The sequence below is a fragment of the Ascaphus truei genome, chromosome 4 (genome assembly GCF_040206685.1).
Source record: "Ascaphus truei isolate aAscTru1 chromosome 4, aAscTru1.hap1, whole genome shotgun sequence".
Lineage (NCBI taxonomy): Eukaryota > Metazoa > Chordata > Amphibia > Anura > Ascaphidae > Ascaphus > Ascaphus truei.
In genome coordinates, this window is record NC_134486.1 from 361,792,421 (window position 1) to 361,811,815 (window position 19,395).

At 43.0% G+C, this 19,395-nt stretch overlaps 1 long non-coding RNA gene across 3 annotated transcripts in view; it reads right to left on the reverse strand.

Annotated features, from left to right (window-relative positions):
- The window catches only part of LOC142493765 (uncharacterized), an 83,163-nt gene that overhangs the window by 40,355 nt on the left and 23,413 nt on the right, over positions 1-19,395 (reverse strand). Inside the window, exon 1 of one of the 3 annotated variants that reach the window (XR_012801206.1) lies at positions 5,418-5,473. The exons of the other annotated variants lie outside the window; for them this stretch is intronic. This is a non-coding gene — a long non-coding RNA (uncharacterized LOC142493765). Of the gene's footprint in view, positions 1-5,417; positions 5,474-19,395 lie in introns of those variants that run through there. 3 annotated transcript variants of the gene reach the window in all.

A 19,395-nucleotide genomic window follows, 5' to 3' on the forward strand; every position in this document is an offset into this window, starting at 1 on the left:
CTATTAAAAAAATTAAAAAAAACTAATGAAGGAAAGCCAAATAAGGAGAGATATTAAAAGGGTGTGGCTTATGCAGTAATAGTTACATGATACAGTACATTTTGGAGAGAATACTGAGTTCCAAGTGATGCAAATGTGATCCTCACACTTAAAAGGAGGGCTTTTCAATGAATACCCCTTGATCCTTATTCAGTCCCCAAGGGGATTTCATCTGCCCCCAACACTACCTGTGAGTCAAAGCAGATAGGACAGCTGGCTGTGTACCACATAGATGAAAAGACAGAACAAAAGGCACCGAGGTGCACATGGAGAGAGACACACAGTTTGTATACCCACACATGTGAGGGGCCCCCAGCAGTCACAGACATTAGTTGCTGTCATGTATGTGTGATCCACAGAGGGACAAATCTCTCAATGCCGGCAGATGATCCATCTGAAGTCTTCTGTTTGAGGTGATTTAGCTGAGCCTTCTTCAGTAAAACCTGTTTAAAGCTGCAGTTCAGGCTCCCGGTTTTTTTTTTTTGTTTCGTTTTTTTTTTAACTTCAATAGTTTTATGTGGGCAATCTCTACTTACCTAAAGAACTGCTTAGCTGCCGGTCAATTCGTTCTCCGTCTATTGATCGGCAAAGTTTGGCGACATCTTTAAATATGGGGAATGTAAATCGTTGCTATAGGAACAAGCATGCTTGTTAAAATAGAATACAAGAAAATTGGTCTTTCAAAGTTGTTTTTTTTAAAACAGAAAATGCTAAAAGTATTTTTTCTTACTACAGAACTGATTTATTAAAAAAAAAACACACATGCAGGATATTGCTTGAACTGCAGCTTTAAGTGTCAGTTAGCCTAAAATAATGGGCTTATTATTAACATATAAGATTTCATCATCTGAGGGCAACCCGACCCATACACTTGCATTCAATATGCTGCACACTAGACAAAACACCTCATTTCTACACTCAAGTCAATCTGTTTGACCCCGTAGTTCATGAAAGCAGAAACATCCTAAAACAATGAAGTGGGGTTACCTTTTTAAACTGGTGCAGAGTAAACGAGTACTTCAGTATCAGGTGATACCTTTTTTTATTTGAACTAACAATTGATAGTATAAGACAAACTTTCGAGAGCTCTCTCTCTTCCTCAGGTCAAGCAATAATGAGAGAATTTTGTGCAATTGCCGACCTGAGGAAGAGAGAGAACTCTTGAAAATGTTTGTCTTATACTATAAATTCTTAGTCGAAATAAAAAAGGTATCACGGGTCCCCGTGACGGAGGGTGTGGCGTCGCGCGCCTGTCGTCCAAGTGATCTGTGATCCACAGCGATGGGGAGGTGTGCCGGGGCTGTGTCCATGATGTCATATGAGCGGTTCGCCCTCATTGGCTGAACCGCTCACGTGACCCGGCCGTCGCGAGACAAAACCAGCTCACGCCACCGCGCACTTGCGCGCTCTCTATGGACGTTCGCATAGACTTAATGTGTGATCGCGCCACTTGCGCGGTCGCTCTAAGCATGGGCGCGGCCTAATACTGAAGTACTCATTTACTCTGCACTATTGCAACTGGACTAACATGGCTATTTCCATATAATCCACTTTTTAAACTGAAAACACTAATATAATATACCATTATTTCTGACCTGTCTTCAGTGTCCTCTGCAGATCCGCGTTGTGGACATTCAGGATTTAATTTTAAAAAAAAATTGCCAATGGTGCAATGAAACATACGATGTGTCCATGCACCTTTCAGCACCAACAGTATATCTGAAGGAAGGAGGAAGCAAGGCGTTAAAGAGTGAGAGTGCTAAAGAGTGTAGACAGCGGCAAGGTCAGAGAGCTTAGCAGGAGCAATTCCACAGGGAATCTGGAAGATGAGATGTACAGCAATGCATTTAAGGGACTGCAAAGAGGGACATGAAGGTAAGGGCACTATACTGTTCCCAGCCATGTGTGATTGTTCTTTCAGTAAAGGGAAATAAACAAAATGCATTGTGGTCATCTGCACATTTTAAATCATTACTGTAAAATATATTGTGTTTGCCATTAAGGCAAGCAAAGTGAGCATTTAGGTCATGCCCTTAATACAGGGGTGCTCAACTCAAGTACCCCCTCCCCCCTCCCAACAGGTCAGGTTTTCAGGATATCCCAGCTTCAGCACAGGTGGTTCAATCAGTCCCTGCATCAGCACAGGTGGCTCAATCAGTCCCTGCATCAGCACAGGTGGCTCAATCAGTCCCAGCTTCAGCACGGGTGGGGGGGGCTTGAGGACAGGAGTTGAGCACCCATGCTTTAATACAGCATAATAATAAAAAGAACTGTTACAATACACTGAAATAAAGAGGAGAGATCAGCATTCCTTTGCCGCGTGATTATGAGACATCTCAATCGCACTTTTTGTGTTAATATTTTAGGAAAATAGTAGATTTAAGTAAATCATACTGAAACCCCAGGGGTAGTTAAAGTAACGTTTTCTTTAATAACATTTGAACAAAAAAGCCTCGTATTTCAAACACGCCTATTATTTATTTTACCCGAATAAAAACTATAGAGAAATGTATTTAAAATTGGCAGTAAATGGGCTTGATTTGCTCCTTTAATGTATTTCTACGTCAAAACATGTATTATAATGAGAATTATTGTTATCGATTATTTGTAAAGCGCCGACATATTCTGCAGCGCGGTACAATGGGGTACAGAGTGATGTATAGACAGCTACATACATGTGCGGACAAACATGCACAAACAGATAGAAAAAGATAATGAGGGCCCTGCTCCTGAGAGCTTACAGTCTAGAGGGATATTTATACTAGGAAACATATTACCCATTCTCCCACATAACTGTGGTCTCACAGATGAAAACTATTCCCTTTCTCGCACACAATAATATATACGTATAGAAACGCAACGGGATTAACAGGATAATGCATCCAGCGTCACGTCTTAATTCTACGCGTCCCCTTTTCCTGTGCCTTGTAGGTTTACTTATTTTATTTATTTATAAAATATTTGACCAGGAAGTAATACATTGAGAGTTACCTCTCGTTTTCAAGTATGTCCTGGGCACAGAGTAAAACAAATAATACATGGTTACAAATAGTTACATAAATGAGCAGGGTATACATTATATACAAGACATTGCATGCACAGTTAAAGAAAATATATATTATGGGCGTAGGAAACAGTTACAGACCAGATTAAAGTGTGAGACAGCCTTAATTTGAAATAACTTAAACTGGTGGTGGATGTGAGAGTCTCTGGTAGGTTTGAACTGCTGTGAACTGGTTACATAATGTGCAAATGGGTAAAAACCTTTAGGGACAGACTTTTTACTAAAAAGTAAGGTTGTTGTTAGGGGGAGAGACTCGTGCTTGTGTGGTTATTGTGGGAAACAGACCAGGACTCTTAGCAGGCATCAGATCCAGTGCCATGAAAAACAACATCTTGTGCCCTACAAACCCAGTGCTAGGACATTGATGACCACCAAACTGCATTCTCTGTCTTATCTGCGGGCTGAGGAATTGATGTCTAGTCCCGCTGATTGATGAGAGCTCTGTCGATCTCTCTATCTTTGTGGTTCATCTGCCGCCATCGAAAATAATTAGCACTTTCATATTTGGTGGGGATGTTGACCATTTGTTGGCAATCCGGTGTGCAATGCCAAACACATGATTTGCTTCTGTCCGAATGGTTTTCCCTTATGTTCCGAAAGTTTTAGGGATCTAAAAAGAATGCTAATAGGTCTCTAAAGCTCGTGCAGATTCTTGACCTTTACGCTGGACAGACGGATGGATCTTTCCGTGTATAAAGAATTAACATTTCTGTTGGACACTATATGTTTGGCCAAGCAGATGTGAATAAAGCAGCTCAAATATAATTCTGATCTCTCAACCCGATAAGAATAATATAACCTTGTAAAACATTATATATGCACGCTTAGTTATTACTTTAACTTAATAAAATATTGACTGTGTAAGTAGATATGTATTTTTAGTCTTATGTGAGTCAGGGCTTTTTCCACATTTCACTGCAACGTATTCAAATCAGGGGAATGATACTGTGCTAAGTAAATATTGTAGGATACTATGGAAGCCCAACCACTTCTGCAAGGGAAATATTGTAAGATACTTTTGATTTTTTTTATTCCATTTGTTGCACTTCAATGAGTTTCAGGCCTCTCCGACATGCCATGTAACCTAAGGATCTCTGAAAGAAATTCCTGAATTAAATATGTATTGGGGGTTTCCTTGGTTTTTAACGATGACAAAAGTATTTCCAAATAATTCAATACAAATAATAAACAGTAAGTATGATGATACATGTAAAGAAAAGGAACCAGTCCTTTCAACCTCTTCCAAGACCATCCATGATTTACTAAAAGTGCAAATAAAATAGGAACACACAGAACCAAGGAATACAACAGTCTTCTATTGTGCCCACAAACATTCTCATTCGAAAACACAAAACAAGCCCATAAATACACACGCCTCATTCCTGTTTTGTCTTTGAGTTGAAACGTCAACCATTTTGAAGTCTCACATAACCAGTCCTAAAAAAAATGTCAAGTGGTCATATTGTATTTAAGGGGGTTTTTTTGTACAGTGCAAGATCGCATTGGGAAATCACACACAATATTGGGGGAAATATTATTATAAAAACATTTTCTCTGGTGCTTAATAAACATGACTGCTATTATTGTTAATTTCTAAAAACGACTCACTAAGCCACAGCATTGGTTCCTTAGTTGTGTATAAGCTTGTGACCATTGCTTAACAAAAGCAGCATTTGTTGTGATATTTGTTAGTGAGCAATTCACCGTTATGCTCTTGGTCCTGAATTTGCAAAGTTAACAAACTTCAATTATGAAATAGATATTAAAATAGCATATAATGTACTTCATACCTAATGTCTGTCAACTTCTGTGTTTCTATGTAGGACTGTCTCTTTAAAAGCGGTCAAAAGCTTACAACTTAGATATCCCTGGAAAAGACCCCTATGAAGGGAATAGAAACATATCTTAGCATTTCACTGACTGGACTACACCAATATGGCGTCAGAGAACATGATCTTATAATTAGTTGGCCCACTAGGGTGACAATTACTGTTTTTCGCCCATTTCCTGGCTTTGAAGTTAATAGAGTTAATGCAAAGCTCGTCAATGAAAAACAAGATGAAACCTCTAATGAGACGTTTTGTAGGATACTTCTGGGCTGACCTTACTGCACCGTGATGTCTGATTACTTGTCTGTAACCATTGGCTAGTGCACTGTAGAAGCTGTAGCAGAGACAACATCCACTTCACTTGCTAGTGTCTCACACAAAGGTCTAAATGTATTGCAATTGGGAGCATACCATAAATCTAATGCTCGCATAAATAGAAGATATACAGGCGCATATTTATAAAGCAGTGCTATTCCATACGACACCTTCTGGCAGCATCCATTTACTTGCATGGGTTGTAAGGCGTCTTCCTGCGTCGGAGAGGTGTTTGTTAAGAATAGCACTGTTGGTTAATATTGGCCACAGTGAGTAAGAGGCAGCACGTGACGCTTTAACGAGGAAACTGCGAGCCAACCAATTCTTTCCACATCTAGGCTGCACTCATTTCTCAACAATGTCTCCCATGTTAATCAGGTCTGTAACTGTTACATACGCCTATAACTTATATTATCTTTAAGGCTTGTTCTATAGTGCTCGCCATTCCTCCGCCGTGCGTGCGCGCGTCAATCATAGTTGGCTGTGTTTGGCATCCGTTTGTATAGATGGGACGCGGGCGCGCGCACGGCCGTGAGCGGTGGGCGCGGCAGACAGGAGAAAATATAATGAAAATGATATTTTCGCGCTGCTGCCGAGCCGCAGGCCAATCAGAGTGCACCATAACGCTGTCACGCCCCCTAACCGCCCGCGTCACCGCCTGCAATATCTAAACACAATGCGCGCGCCACGTGCACGCTATAGAACAGCCCTAACTGTGCATGCAATGTCTTGTACAGGCATACCCCGGTTTAAGGACACTCACTTTAAGTACACTCGCGAGTTAGTACATATCGCCCAATAGGCAAACGGCAGCTCACGCATGTGCCTGTCATCACGTCCTGAACAGCAATACCGGCTCCCTACCTGTAACGAAGCTGTGCGCAAGCGGGGAGACTATAGAGCCTGTTACACACGCGTTATTTACATCAGTTATGCACGTATATGACGATTGCAGTACAGTACATGCATCGATAAGTGGGAAAAAGGTAGTGCTTCACTTTAAGTACATTTTCACTTTACATACATGCTCCAGTCCCATTGCGTACGTTAATGCGGGGTATGACTGTGTTACATACATGCTCCGGTCCCATTGCGTACGTTAATGCGGGGTATGCCTGTATATAATGTATAACTCGGTTCACTGAATGTAACTCTGTATTTGTAACCATGTATTATTTGTCTTAACTCTGTGCCCAGGACATACTTGAAAACGAGAGGTAACTCTCAATGTATTACTTCCTGCTGAAACATTTTATAAATAAATAATAGAGTTGTTTTCTTCAGTAGCTCCTCTTAGATAGATAGTATCAATGCTGGCTTATATTGACAGGTACAGCGGCCTGTGGGTCCCCAGCACATCAGACGGCCTCTCTGCTTCTGTGGCCTGCATGCAGTGCCCACACCTCTGTGCGCCTCTCGTCTATGACATCCTCTCCGTGCAAGTGCTGGAAGTATATCGGTGGTCGGAACGTCTCAAAGTTCCCCTGCTGTCTCCAAGTAAAATTGGACGTGAAACCCTAAGCCACTTCCTCTTGAGAGCAAGCTCAAGACATCCTAAAGTGACAAAAACTTTCCACCGTAGCGTGGCACAAGACAGAAAACAATATTGAGTGCATTCACAATTCAGAAAGAAGGTCTGCCACACCTTTTTGACGTCTCGTAATCATTATGCAGCGTTTAAAACCCAGATAATAATGAATAATTATCTCACATAGTGCTACAGTGTTTGCTTTAAATTGAAGTCATTGTGTTAGTCCAGTTGCAGTAAAGCTAAATACCGGAGTACTTCAGTATTAAGCGATACCTTTTCATTTCTACTAACAATTAATATTTTAGGACAAGAATTTGAAGAGTTTTACTCTCTTCCTCGGTTCAATAAATACAGTGTTGGACTGTACAGTATATTACGTATGCAGGGTGCATGATCGCTCAGGCGGGCCCCTTCGGAACTGACCCCTGGTGGCGATGGTGGCAAGGCTAGGATACCCACGCTCAGCAGGCTGTCGGCATACACCTGCCCCCCCTCAACAGGCTGCCAGCACCCCACTTATTCACATCCCTTCCCCCCCTCAACAGGCTGCCAGCACCCCACTTATTCACATCCCTTCCCCCCCTCAACAGGCTGCCAGCACCCCACTTATTCACATCCCTTCCCCCCCTCAACAGGCTGCCAGCACCCCACTTATTCACATCCCTTCCCCCCCCCTCAACAGGCTGCCAGCACCCCACTTATTCACATCCCTTCCCCCCCTCAACAGGCTGCCAGCACCCCACATATTCACATCCCTTCCCCCCCTCAACAGGCTGCCAGCACCCCACTTATTCACATCCCTTCCCCCCCTCAACAGGCTGCCAGCACCCCACTTATTCACATCCCTTCCCCCCCTCAACAGGCTGCCAGTACCCCACTTATTCACATCCCTTCCCCCCCTCAACAGGCTGCCAGCACCCCACTTATTCACATCCCTTCCCCCCCTCAACAGGCTGCCAGCACCCCACTTATTCACATCCCTTCCCCCCCTCAACAGGCTGCCAGCACCCCACTTATTCACATCCCTTCCCCCCCTCAACAGGCTGCCAGCACCCCACTTATTCACATCCCTTCCCCCCCTCAATAGGCTGCCAGCACCCCCACCTCTTACTCAACAACCTAGGGATCAGGTAAAGACTTCAGACCTGGGCAGTAGAATAGCTGTCACTGTCAGTGGGCCTATATGTATTAATATAGATGTATATATTAATACAGAGTTGTACTTTAAACTCAGGGCTGTACCTGCCCAGTAGGTCTTACAATATAATATGTGGTGTCTAGGGCAAATAAAGTGAGTTGTAATTGCAGGAAGTAATACTGGGTCCACTAATCCTATAGGTAAGTGACCTTACCAATAGACCACTAGCTATGCAGATGGGCGTGGGTTTGCTTCCTGTCAAATGGCACTGTTACTCTGAGGATTTAGGCCCTAATCTAATATGCAGAAAGATGCTGGAGAAGATTTGACTCACATTCATATATTGGACTTATATCTCTTTGACTGAAGCTATTTAAAAAAAAAAAACGACAATACGAGGTATTTTTCAATCTTTCTTTTTTTTTTAATGTATGAAATGTCTTTGGACTATACAGCAGGGACGGTGAAAATGGGTTGTTGGGCAGGAAAGCGTTTCATCATCTTCCCTCCAAGTTACAAAATGAAGTAATGAGATTAAGTGGTGGGGGGGGAGGGGAGCGATGGGGCAGGCCCCCCCCGCCCCCCGGGCCCCCCCCGCCCCCCGCCCCCCCCCCCCCCTCTGCTTCTGGTATCTGGGCACTCGTCGCATCATATGATCACTCCAGGAGCAATCACATGACACAGAAGTGCTGGATATGCGGCGGTAGACTCATGCCGCCAGACCCTCAGCACTGTAAAGGTTAAAGAGAACGTGGAGAACTGGTGAATTTTGTGAACTCGATGAATATTAGCGTAACAAAATTGAAAAGTACTCATCGTTTAAGTCTGCGACCCATCAAATAGCCGTCGCTGCAATATTTAGGGAAGGAACTTTCAGAATGCGAGCTAGGAGAGGCTCCACATCTCTGCCACCCACCGTGAGAGGAACAGTCGAGGACTGCTGTTTCTTTATGAGCTTCTATGCTATATTCAGCCATCACCCCCTCGCTCAAAATGAACGTGGCTTAAATCTTGCCAAGCAAGGAGAAGGCCACTTCACAGGATAGAGTTGCTTAGGGCAGGGGTGCTTAACTCCAATCCTCAAGCCCCACAACAGGTCAGGTTTTCCAGATATCCCAGCTTCAGCACAGGTGGCTCAATCAGAGGCCCAGTCTTTGGCTGAGCCTCTGAGTCACCAGCGCTGAAGCAGGCACTGATTGAGTCACCTGTGCTGAAGCTGGGATGTCCTGAAAACCTGATCTGTTTGGGGGTGGGGGGCTGGGGTTGAGCACCCCCGGCTTACAGCCGTTCCATCATGCACTGTTTCCTTTGTCCAGCAGTTTTATGTACAAACTACAAACTGTTCAGCAATTTGCTTGATGTTAACCTTCTGTTCATGGACTAAACCTAATCTGAACTGATCTTTCAAATGTAAAAATGGCAGGTGTAATACGAGTGCTTCCACATTACTACATCTCCAGCATACTTCGCAAAGCGGCAGGGACATGCCAAACAAGATACGACTGTGAGGACATTTTTTCGCCTGTTTTCTTTAACAATATTGAATTGTCCAAAGAAAACACTGTCTTATCACGGTGTGTTTAAGGCTCACTGCCCATTAAACCAGGATGCAGAATCAATAAGGATCCCTTTGTCTCCTCAATTGAACAGGGCTGTTTTTTTAAAGGGTTTGCACAGATCACATAGAAGATTGCAGATGTAGCTGCTTTATTGTTAACGTGAGACTTTATTTATATCATTATGTGGTATATGTATATATTTGTTCATATAGCGCCATCCAGGTACATAGCGCTTCACAGCAGTAATACACGTGATATAATAATATAACACATAATGGGAATAAGCGCTTCACACATAAAAGTAAGATTAGGAAAAGGTGTCCCTGCCCCGAAGAGCTTACATATGGTGTATATCAGGGGGGCTCAACTCCAGTTCTGCCCCCCAAACAGGTCAGGTTTTTGGGATATCCTTGCGTCAGCACAGGTGGCTCAATCAGTCCCTGCTTCAGCACAGGTGACTAAGTCTTTGACAGCCTATGATTGAGACACCTGTGCTAAAGCTGGGATATCCTGAAAACCTGACTTGTTGAGGGGGGGGGGGTGGGAGAGACTGGAGTTGAGAACCCCTGGTGTGTATATCTTGCATACATGGTTTGCTTTGCAATGCACTGTTGATTCTTCTGGAAGCAAATGGGTTAAATGTCAGTACACTCTTACTCGTGGCCAAGAATACAGGTAGTTGGTTCCACTCTTGCTCCGTGTGCGTCTGCTTGTGATTTGTCAGTAAGAGGAGGGGTTACACGACCCATATATTTTAATGGGACATATCAAATTCTGCTTCATTTAGCATCATTTTCTCACCTGGCACCAATAAAAATGTCCCGGTCTGAGGTAGCTAATAATCGGTGTCAGTTGTAGGCAATTCTGACCTTTGATGAAAGCAGAAAGTGATGCAGTGTGTGAAAGAAAACTTGGAGATAAAAGGGCTAATGCTGTCCGGGGAACCCACAGGATATGAAATTATGGGGTTTATTCATTTAACTGCAGAAACAAACTCCAATTGAAGTCAATAGTAGTGTCCATGTGACAGTGCCCCGATAAGCACTAACACCATTCAATTAATAACCTGCTCTGTTTCAAGCCCCCAATTTCTGTGCCTTGATGCAAGTGAACAGTTTCTGACCCCGAGTACCAGCCCCGTTTTGCTGCCAGACCTGTCATGGTTGACTAAGCCACAAGGAACCTTTACTGCCAATTCATTTGAATGAGCCGTAATGTGCCTCCCTGCTTAGAGCTATAGAGTTAACCGCTGCATCAAATATTACAAACATGTTAATCAAGTTTCAGACTCTTTTTTCCCCCCTCAGGTCTCTCAGCCAGATAGAGTTGTGCCACTGGCTTTATCTGTTTATACAACACTAGCATGTTCTCAAAACGTATACATATATTCAGGGCTATTTTAGCGAGGGAACTCACCATTTTATAACGGATCGCCAAGAGTTATCGAGAACCCGCCTCCCCCCAACAGGTCAGGTTTTAAGGATACTGGCTCAGTCAAAGAGCCTGCTTCAGCACAGGTGGCTCAGTCAGAGACTGAGCCACCTGTGCTGCAGCAGGGATTTCCTGAAAACCTGACCTGTTGAGGACTGGAGTTGGCCGCTCCTGCAACAGGATATTGCATTGCAACTAGGCGGGCGTCTGAAGTACAGTCTCGGTGTGCGTGACCCAATAATAGCTCCACATGACATTGGGAACATCACTTTAACCGCAGGTATGCCCCGTAAATTAAGATTACAACCTCTCCCAGCCGGATAGTGCCCATCTTACTCTGATTTCAGTATTGCGTACACTGTGAGCACCATACAAAAAGGTTTGTTAGTAAAGAACCTTACACTTTAGTGTTACTCTCTGACAAGCACATATGCTGAAAAGTAGCCTGCAGCGCAACCATTATGCTTTCCCGGGAATTATGCCGCTCTGGCACCCACGGGGTTAACCTGGCAAAAGCGTACAACTAAACACCCTGTTATTGGATTTATCATCACTAATGAAGTGACCATTTATTTATTTTGTGACAATTTTTGGAGGTGACCAAGGTCGGTCCCCCAATTAAATTACTAATATTTTTCCTTATGGGCACAGAGGAAAAAGGAATATATTTATTCATTAGGACAATATCACTAGACCCGTTTAAAGCCGTTATTCCAGCCGCTCGCTTATTATATTGTATATATAACTGGGGATCTCTAAATAAACCTAACATGACTTTGAGAACCGTCTCTATGACATATATATTTGCAGTGTTTTGTGGGCCCCACGTGGCAGTGACATATTAAATTGGCTTTGGGCACCAATGACAATTGGGTGCATTCATCTGTTTTTTATGCACGTAGTTCCCTAGCAAGAAAAAAACCCCTTTGGTGCAGGAGAATTGAACATCTATCACTGAAATAGCTAAAGCAGCCAGTTCTGGCATCACATTTGTATTATTTGACAGAATTTGAACTCGTGGTTATTTTAAGCTTAGCAGTGCCCAAGTGACGTACAGGCATACCCCGCATTAACGTACGCAATGGGACCGGAGCATGTATGTAAAGCGAAAATGTACTTAAAGTGAAGCACTACCTTTTTCCTACTTATCGATGCATGAACTGTATGGCAATCGTCATATACGTGCATAACTGATGTAAATAACACATGTGTAAAAGGCTCTATAGTCTCCCCACTTGCGCACAGCTTCGGTACAGGTAGGGAGCCGGTATTGCTGTTCAGGACATGCTGACAGGCGCATGCGTGACCTGCCGTTTTCCTATTGAGCGAGATGTACTTACTCGCGAGTGTACTTAAAGTGAGTGTCCTTAAACCGGGGTATGCCTGTACTAGGTACGACATCGGCCCTGGCACGTTTTCAAGGGGGGGGTTATTGAACTGACTGCTCCATCAGAGGGGCCAGCCCAATTGAATGGAGGTGGAGAATCTTCCGCTTCTATTATCTCAGTGTTTTTCAACAGGGGTTCCCTGGAAACCTTGGGTTCCCCGGGTATCGCTACAGGGTTCCCTGCAATTTTCAGGTCAATTACAATTGTATTTGTAACAATTTGTACCAATTTACAATGCCTCTGATCTCAGACGCACTATAGGCTGGGGCCATGGTGCCTTCGCCCGCACTGAGGCGTGCGGAGGCTGTGGGAAAGTGGGTGCTTTCCCTGGCCATGGTGGACGGGCCGTGGGGGGCGTTCCTGGGGGCGTCACGGAGCTGGTTCGCCCTCATTGGGCGAACCGCTCATGTGACCTGTCTGTCGCGCTGAGAAATCAGTTTAACTGATTTCTCGTGCAACGCGCTCCCCCTCCTGCTTCCGCGCAGACGCACCTGCACGCTGCATGGACGCAAACACTGCCTTAAGGCAGTCTGTTCGCGCAGCATGCGGACGCATCCACACGGTCTGCAGTACCATGGCCCCAGCCGTAGACAGGATTGGGTTTCTTTATTATGCATCTGATCTCAGACGCGTTATTAGAGAGGGTTGGGGTTCCTTACAAAGCATCTGATCTCAGATGCGTTATTAGAGAGGGTTGGGGTTCCTTACAATGCATCTGATCTCAGACGCGCTATTAGAGAGGGTTGGGGTTCCTTACAATGCATCTGATCTCAGACGCGCTATTAGAGAGGGTTGGGGTTCCTTACAATGCATCTGATCTCAGACTCGCTATTAGAGGGGGTTCGTTGTTCCTCAAAATTTCACAATTTTCCTTAAACAAAGAAAGATTTAAAAACACTGGTCTGGGGCCTAGTCGCATCAGGTGATCGCTCTTATAGCGATCAAGTGACCCAGAAGTGCTAGATGTCTTTCCGGACCCTCAGTATTTTGAAGGTTAATAGAAACCCCTTCAGGAAAAGATGTTGGAATTCTCTCCAAGATTTAAGGTATGTACAATAAATCCAGCTCAAGTCAATGAGCTTTCCCTGCAGAAGTTTGCATTGCTTTTTACTGTCAGATTGGTGGAAGACTGCTTATTCTGTGCAACAAGTACTGTATGCTAAAAAAAACAAAAAAAACATGCATATAGAAATTGAATACACGTCTGAAACAGGGGATGTAGCAAATAGCCACCTTTATCTTCCTGTTCAAAAGCAAGCAACAATGGATTGAAAGCTCACATGTGAGGAATCATTGTCACACCATACAACTGCGTTAGTATACAATGTCACCTTGGAAAACAGTGACAGCACTTGAATGCCTGTTTCGCATGTTCAAAAATGTGGGTGGGGGGGGTTCTCTTTCTGCTGCAAAGTAGGACCCATGGCTTTAAATGATAAAGGTTACAACAGCATGAAAACACTGACTCGTGTGGCAGACTAAAAAAACAAAAAAAAATACAGGCACAAAACATTTCTCAAACATGTGCAGCACTAAAAGCCCATACACAGAGCTTGTGGTGCAGTATTATGTCCCGGCAGTTCCCAGGATCCTGCTAAGTAAGCGGATCAGGCAGGAACCCGTGCTTGTCCACAGGTCACTCATTAGGATACATAGAATTTAGGGTCAAACCACAGGGCAAGATAAAATACAGTTACATCCTACATTATGATGTATACAAAATAACAATAGTCAACGTTTCAGGCTGACCTTCCTTACACAGCACTGCTCTCTGTTTGTTTGTTTTTTTTACTTATCTGGGCTAATGGGTGCCCCAAAGCAGATCTGTGGATCCCACGGCACCTGAGATATCAGCACCAGGCCAAGACAATTGTCCGGTGGACTCAAAATAGCCAAAGGGGCCAGGCCCACTCCAGCCAATGGAAAGTCGCAACGTCATCAGGAGTGACGTTGGGACGTTCAATTGGTGACACCACAGTTGCGTATGTATGTATAGCAAATGGAAATATTACTGTCTGCTCATTTGCATGTCTAAGACAATGAGCATACAGTAATATTTCCATTTGCTATATGCTTTACTGTAGAGGGTTTTTGTCACTTTTGTTACCCACCATAAGTTAACTAAGTGTGAATATATATATACATACACACGCGCGCACGCACACACACACACACACACACACGTCTGGAAATAATTGGACACTGACACAATTTTCATAATTTTGGCTCTATACGCCACCACAATGGATTTGAAATTAAACAACCGAGATGCAATAGAAGTGCAGACTTTCAGCTTTAATTCAAGGGCTTGAACAAAAATATCGTATGAAATGTTTAGGAATTGCAACCATTTTCATACACAGTCCCCTTATTTCAGGGGCTGAAATGTAATTGGACAAATTAACACAATCATAAATAAATTGTTCATTTTTAATACTTTGTCGAGAATCCTTTGCAGGCAATGACTGCTTGAAGTCTGGAACGCTTGGACATCACCAAACGCTGGGTTTACTCCTTTGTGATGCTTTGCCAGGCCTTTACTGCAGCTGTCTTCGGTTGTTGTTTGTTCGTGGGTCTTTCTGCCTTAAGTTTTGTCTTCAGCAAGTGAAATGCATGCTCGATCGGGTTGAGATCAGGTGATTGACTCGGCCATTGCAGAATTTTCCACTTCTTTGCCTTAAAAAACTCCTGGGTTGCTTTCGCAGTATGTTTTGGGTCATTTGTAAAGTAAAACGCCGTCCAATCAACTTTGCTGAATTTGGCTGAATCTGAGCAGACAATATATCCCTATACACTTCAGAATTCATCCGGCTGCTTCTGTCTTCTGTTACATCATCAATAAACACTAGTGACCCAGTGCCATTGTAAGCCATGCATGCCCATGCCATCACACTGCCTCCACCGTGTTTTACAGATGATGTGGTATGCTTCGGATCATGAGTTGTTCCAAGCCTTCTCCATACTTTTTTCTTCCCATCATTTTGGAACAGGTTGATCTTAGTTTCATCTGTCCAAAGAATGCTGTTCAGAACTGGGCTGGCTTTTTTAGATATTGTTTGGCAAAGTCTAATCTGGCCTTTCTATTCTTGAGGCTTATGAATGGTTTGCACCTTGTGGTCAACCCTCTGTATTTGCTCTCGTGAAGTCTTCTCTTTATGGTAGACTTGGATAATGATATGCCTAACTCCTGGAGAGTGTTCTTCACTTTGCTGGATGTTGTGAAGGGGTTTTTCTTTACCATGGAAAGGATCCTACGATCATCCACCACTGTTGTCTTCTGTGGACGTCCAGGCCTTCTGTGTTGCAGAGCTCACCAGTACGTTCTTTTTTTCTCAGAATGTACCATACTGTTGATTTGACCCTCCTAATGATCCTGCTATCTCACTGATGGATTTACTTTTTTTTTGCAGCCTAAGAATGTCTGGTTTCATTTGCATTGGGAGCTCCTTTGACCGCATGTTGTGGGTTCACAGCAACAGCTTCCAAATGCGAATGCCACACCTGGAATCAACTCCAGACCTTTTACCTGCTTAATCGATGATAAAATAACGAAGGAATAGCCCACACCTGTCCATGAAACAGCTTTTGAGTCAATTGTTCAATTACTTTTGGTCCCTTGAAAAACAGGGAGCTACATATTAAAGAGATGTAATTCCTAAACCCTTCCTGTAATTTGGATGTGAATACCCTCAAATTAAAGCTGATAGACTGCACTTTAAGCCCATATTCATTATTTAACTGTAACTTGAGTTTATTTTGGTACACAGCCGAAATAACAAAACTTGTATCAGTGTCCAATTATTTCCGGACCTAACTGAATATACACAGGACAGGCACACCAAGAACTATATATCAGTCCAAAAAAAAAAACATATGTGTAGATAAAGGTGGTAATAGGGTGCAGACCATCCAGGTATCAACAAATCTGATATGAGAAAACAGGATGGGCAGTCCAGGATCCAAAGGTGACATTTATTCCTCCAGGGGAATACAACACACACACATACACACACAGTCATGTGAAAAAGAAAGTACACTCTCTTTGAATTCCATGGTTTTTCCATATCAGGACATAATAACAATCATCTGTTCCTTAGCAGGTCTTAAAATTAGGTAAATACAAACTCAGATGAACAACAACACATGACATATTACACCGTGTCCTGATTTATTTAACTAAAATAAAGCCAAAATGGAGAATCCATGTGTTAAAAACTAAGTACACCTTATGATTCAATAGTTTGTAGAACCGCCTTTATCAGCAATAACTTGAAGTAATCGTTTTCTGTATGACTTTATCAGTCTGTCACATCGTTGTGGAGGAATTTTGGTCCACTCTTCTTTACAACGTTGCTTCAGTTCATTGAGGTTTGTGGGCATTTGTTAATGCACAGCTCTCTTAAGGTCCAGACACAGCATTTCAATCGGGTTGAGGTCTGGACTTTGACTGGGCCATTGCAACACCTTGATTCTTTTCTTTTTCAGCCATTCTGTTGTAGATTTGCTGGTGTGCTTGGGATCATTGTCCTGTTGCAAGACCCAATTTCGGCCAACCTTTAGCTGTCGGACAGATGGCCTCACATTTTACTCTAGAATACTTTGGTATGCAGAGGAGTTCATGGTCGACTCAATGACTGCAAGGTTCCCAGGTCCTGTGGCTGCAAAAACAAGCCTAAATCATCACCCCTCCACCACCGTGCTTGACAGTTGGTATGAGGTGTTTGTGCTGATATGCTGTGTTTGGTTTTCGCCAAACGTGGCGCTATGCATTATGGCCAAACATCTCCACTTTGGTCTCATCTGTCCAAAGGACATTGTTCCAGAAGTCTTGTGGTTTGTTCAGATGCAACTTTGCAAACCTAAGCCGTGCTGCCATGTTCTTTTTAGAGAGCAGAGGCTTTCTCCTGGCAACCCTTCCAAACAAACCATTTTTGTTCAGTCTTTTTCTAATTGTACTGTCATGAACTTTAACATTTTACATGCTAACTGAGGCCTGTAGAGTCTGAGATGTAACTCTTGGGTATTTTGCAATTTCTCTGAGCATTGCACGCTCTGACCTTGGGGTGAATTTGCTGGGACGTCCACTCCTGGGAAGATTGGCAACTGTCTTGAATGTTTTCCACTTTTGAATAATCTTTCTCACTAGAATTATGGACTTTAAATTGTTTGGAAATGGCCTTATAACCCTTCCCAGGTTGATGGGCAGCAACAATTGCTTCTCTAAGATCATTGCTGATGTCTTTCCTCCTTGGCATTGTGTTAACACACACCTGAATGCTCCAGACCAGCAAACTGCTTAAACTTTGGCTTTTATAGAGTTGGTCACACTTGCTGATGATCAATTAATCAAGGTAATTTGATTAGCAGCACCTGTCTGCAATTTAGCATCTTAATTCCTATGAAAGCAGTGAGGGTGTACTTAGTTTTTCACACATAGCTTCTCCATTTTGGCTTTATTTTTGTTAAATAAATAGCTAAGGAACAGATGATTGTTATTATGTCCTGATATGTAAAACCATAGAATTCAAAGAGGGAGAACTTTATTTTTCACATGACATATATAGGTGTGTGTGTGTGTGTGTGTGTGTGTGTGTGTGTGTGTGTGTGTGTGTGTGTGTGTGTATCACTGCCTACGTCAAAAGTTAACTAAACACAGTGACATGGGTTAATAGGTTAAATGTAGCTGGTTGACTTCCTTTTTTTAAAGTATATTAAATGATACAAGTATTTTTAAATATTTAATTTCAACTTTTTTTTAACTTTTCCATAGTAAACAAAAGTTTCGTAGAGTTTTTGCAATCTTTATCTAATATCTTTTGGGGATTATCATTAGACACTTTGTCAGTCCTCAAAACTCTGTTTGCAAAGTAATTCTAGTGCCATCTTCAATCCGACAGAAATATAGAAATACAAGGCATATTCATTTTTCCCCACAAGATACAATGAAGTAAAACAGTTATTTTTAACCCTTTGAGTGTCGGAGGGGCAGCGGCACCAGCATTTCGGGCTTCGCAATCACATGAGCACCCCATAAAGCACTGAGCGAGATCGCCCCTAGAAGACACGCAGAAAGCCCCTGGAGTGCCAGACCATGGTAGCTATGTTATTGGACACCCAAGGGGTAAAAGGCAACAGTTGTGGTGATGTTTGGGGGCAGGGGGGAGGAGCGGGGGGTCAGCGAAATGATGACCACCCCTTTAAATCCACAAATCTCACTCCAAAGTAAATAATTTTGTTAAGAGCCTTGCACTATAGCACTGCAAACATGTACTGAAATGCTGAGTCCATCTTTTTGTATACAGTATTATTCCCTAGAGCACACTTGAAAACAAGATTTATATATTAATCTGGTTGAAACAAAAAGTGAAAAAGGCGTATATATATATATATATATATATATATATATATATATATATATATATATATATGTATTTATATATCAATAAAAAATATTGTGTATATATATACATGCCTTTTTCACTTTTTGTTTCAATATATATATGTGTATTTATATATCAATAAAAAATATTGTGTGCATATATGTTTTTATTTATTTATAAAAATGTTTTAGCAGGAAGTAATACAATGAGCGTTACCTCTCGTTTTTCAAGCATTTGTGTGTATATAGTGGTTTATATAGCTATCTCTGGGGAGAAAAGAAGGTGTCTGTGTCTGTGTGCGTTTAAACCTCTCCACAGGGCAGCTCATTCTCCCTGCCTTTCCCTGCATACACACTGTGTTAAGAGATGTAGATGTGTGCAGGTGTGCGGGCCCTGGCGCAGCACTGGGGCCGGGGTGACGGAATGTAACATTTCTCCCCTGTGCTTCCACTCCCCTTATAGTCTATTGATGCAGCCGGAGCGCTCTCTTGATTGACAGGCCGCGTCTCCATGGCAGCCGCCTCGGCGGCGCCTGCCCGGGGACACCAGGCTCTCTCTCGGAGTGGAGAGGGGGAGGCTGGACGTGGGATGGGAGGCGGGGAGGTGACGTCACGGGGCTGGCGCCAGAGAGTCTGGGAAGGCAGAGCCTGAGTTTCTCTCTGGGTTTCTCTTTGCCGGTCGGTTTTTTTGGTGCCAATTCATCACCTGTCAGGGGGATCAC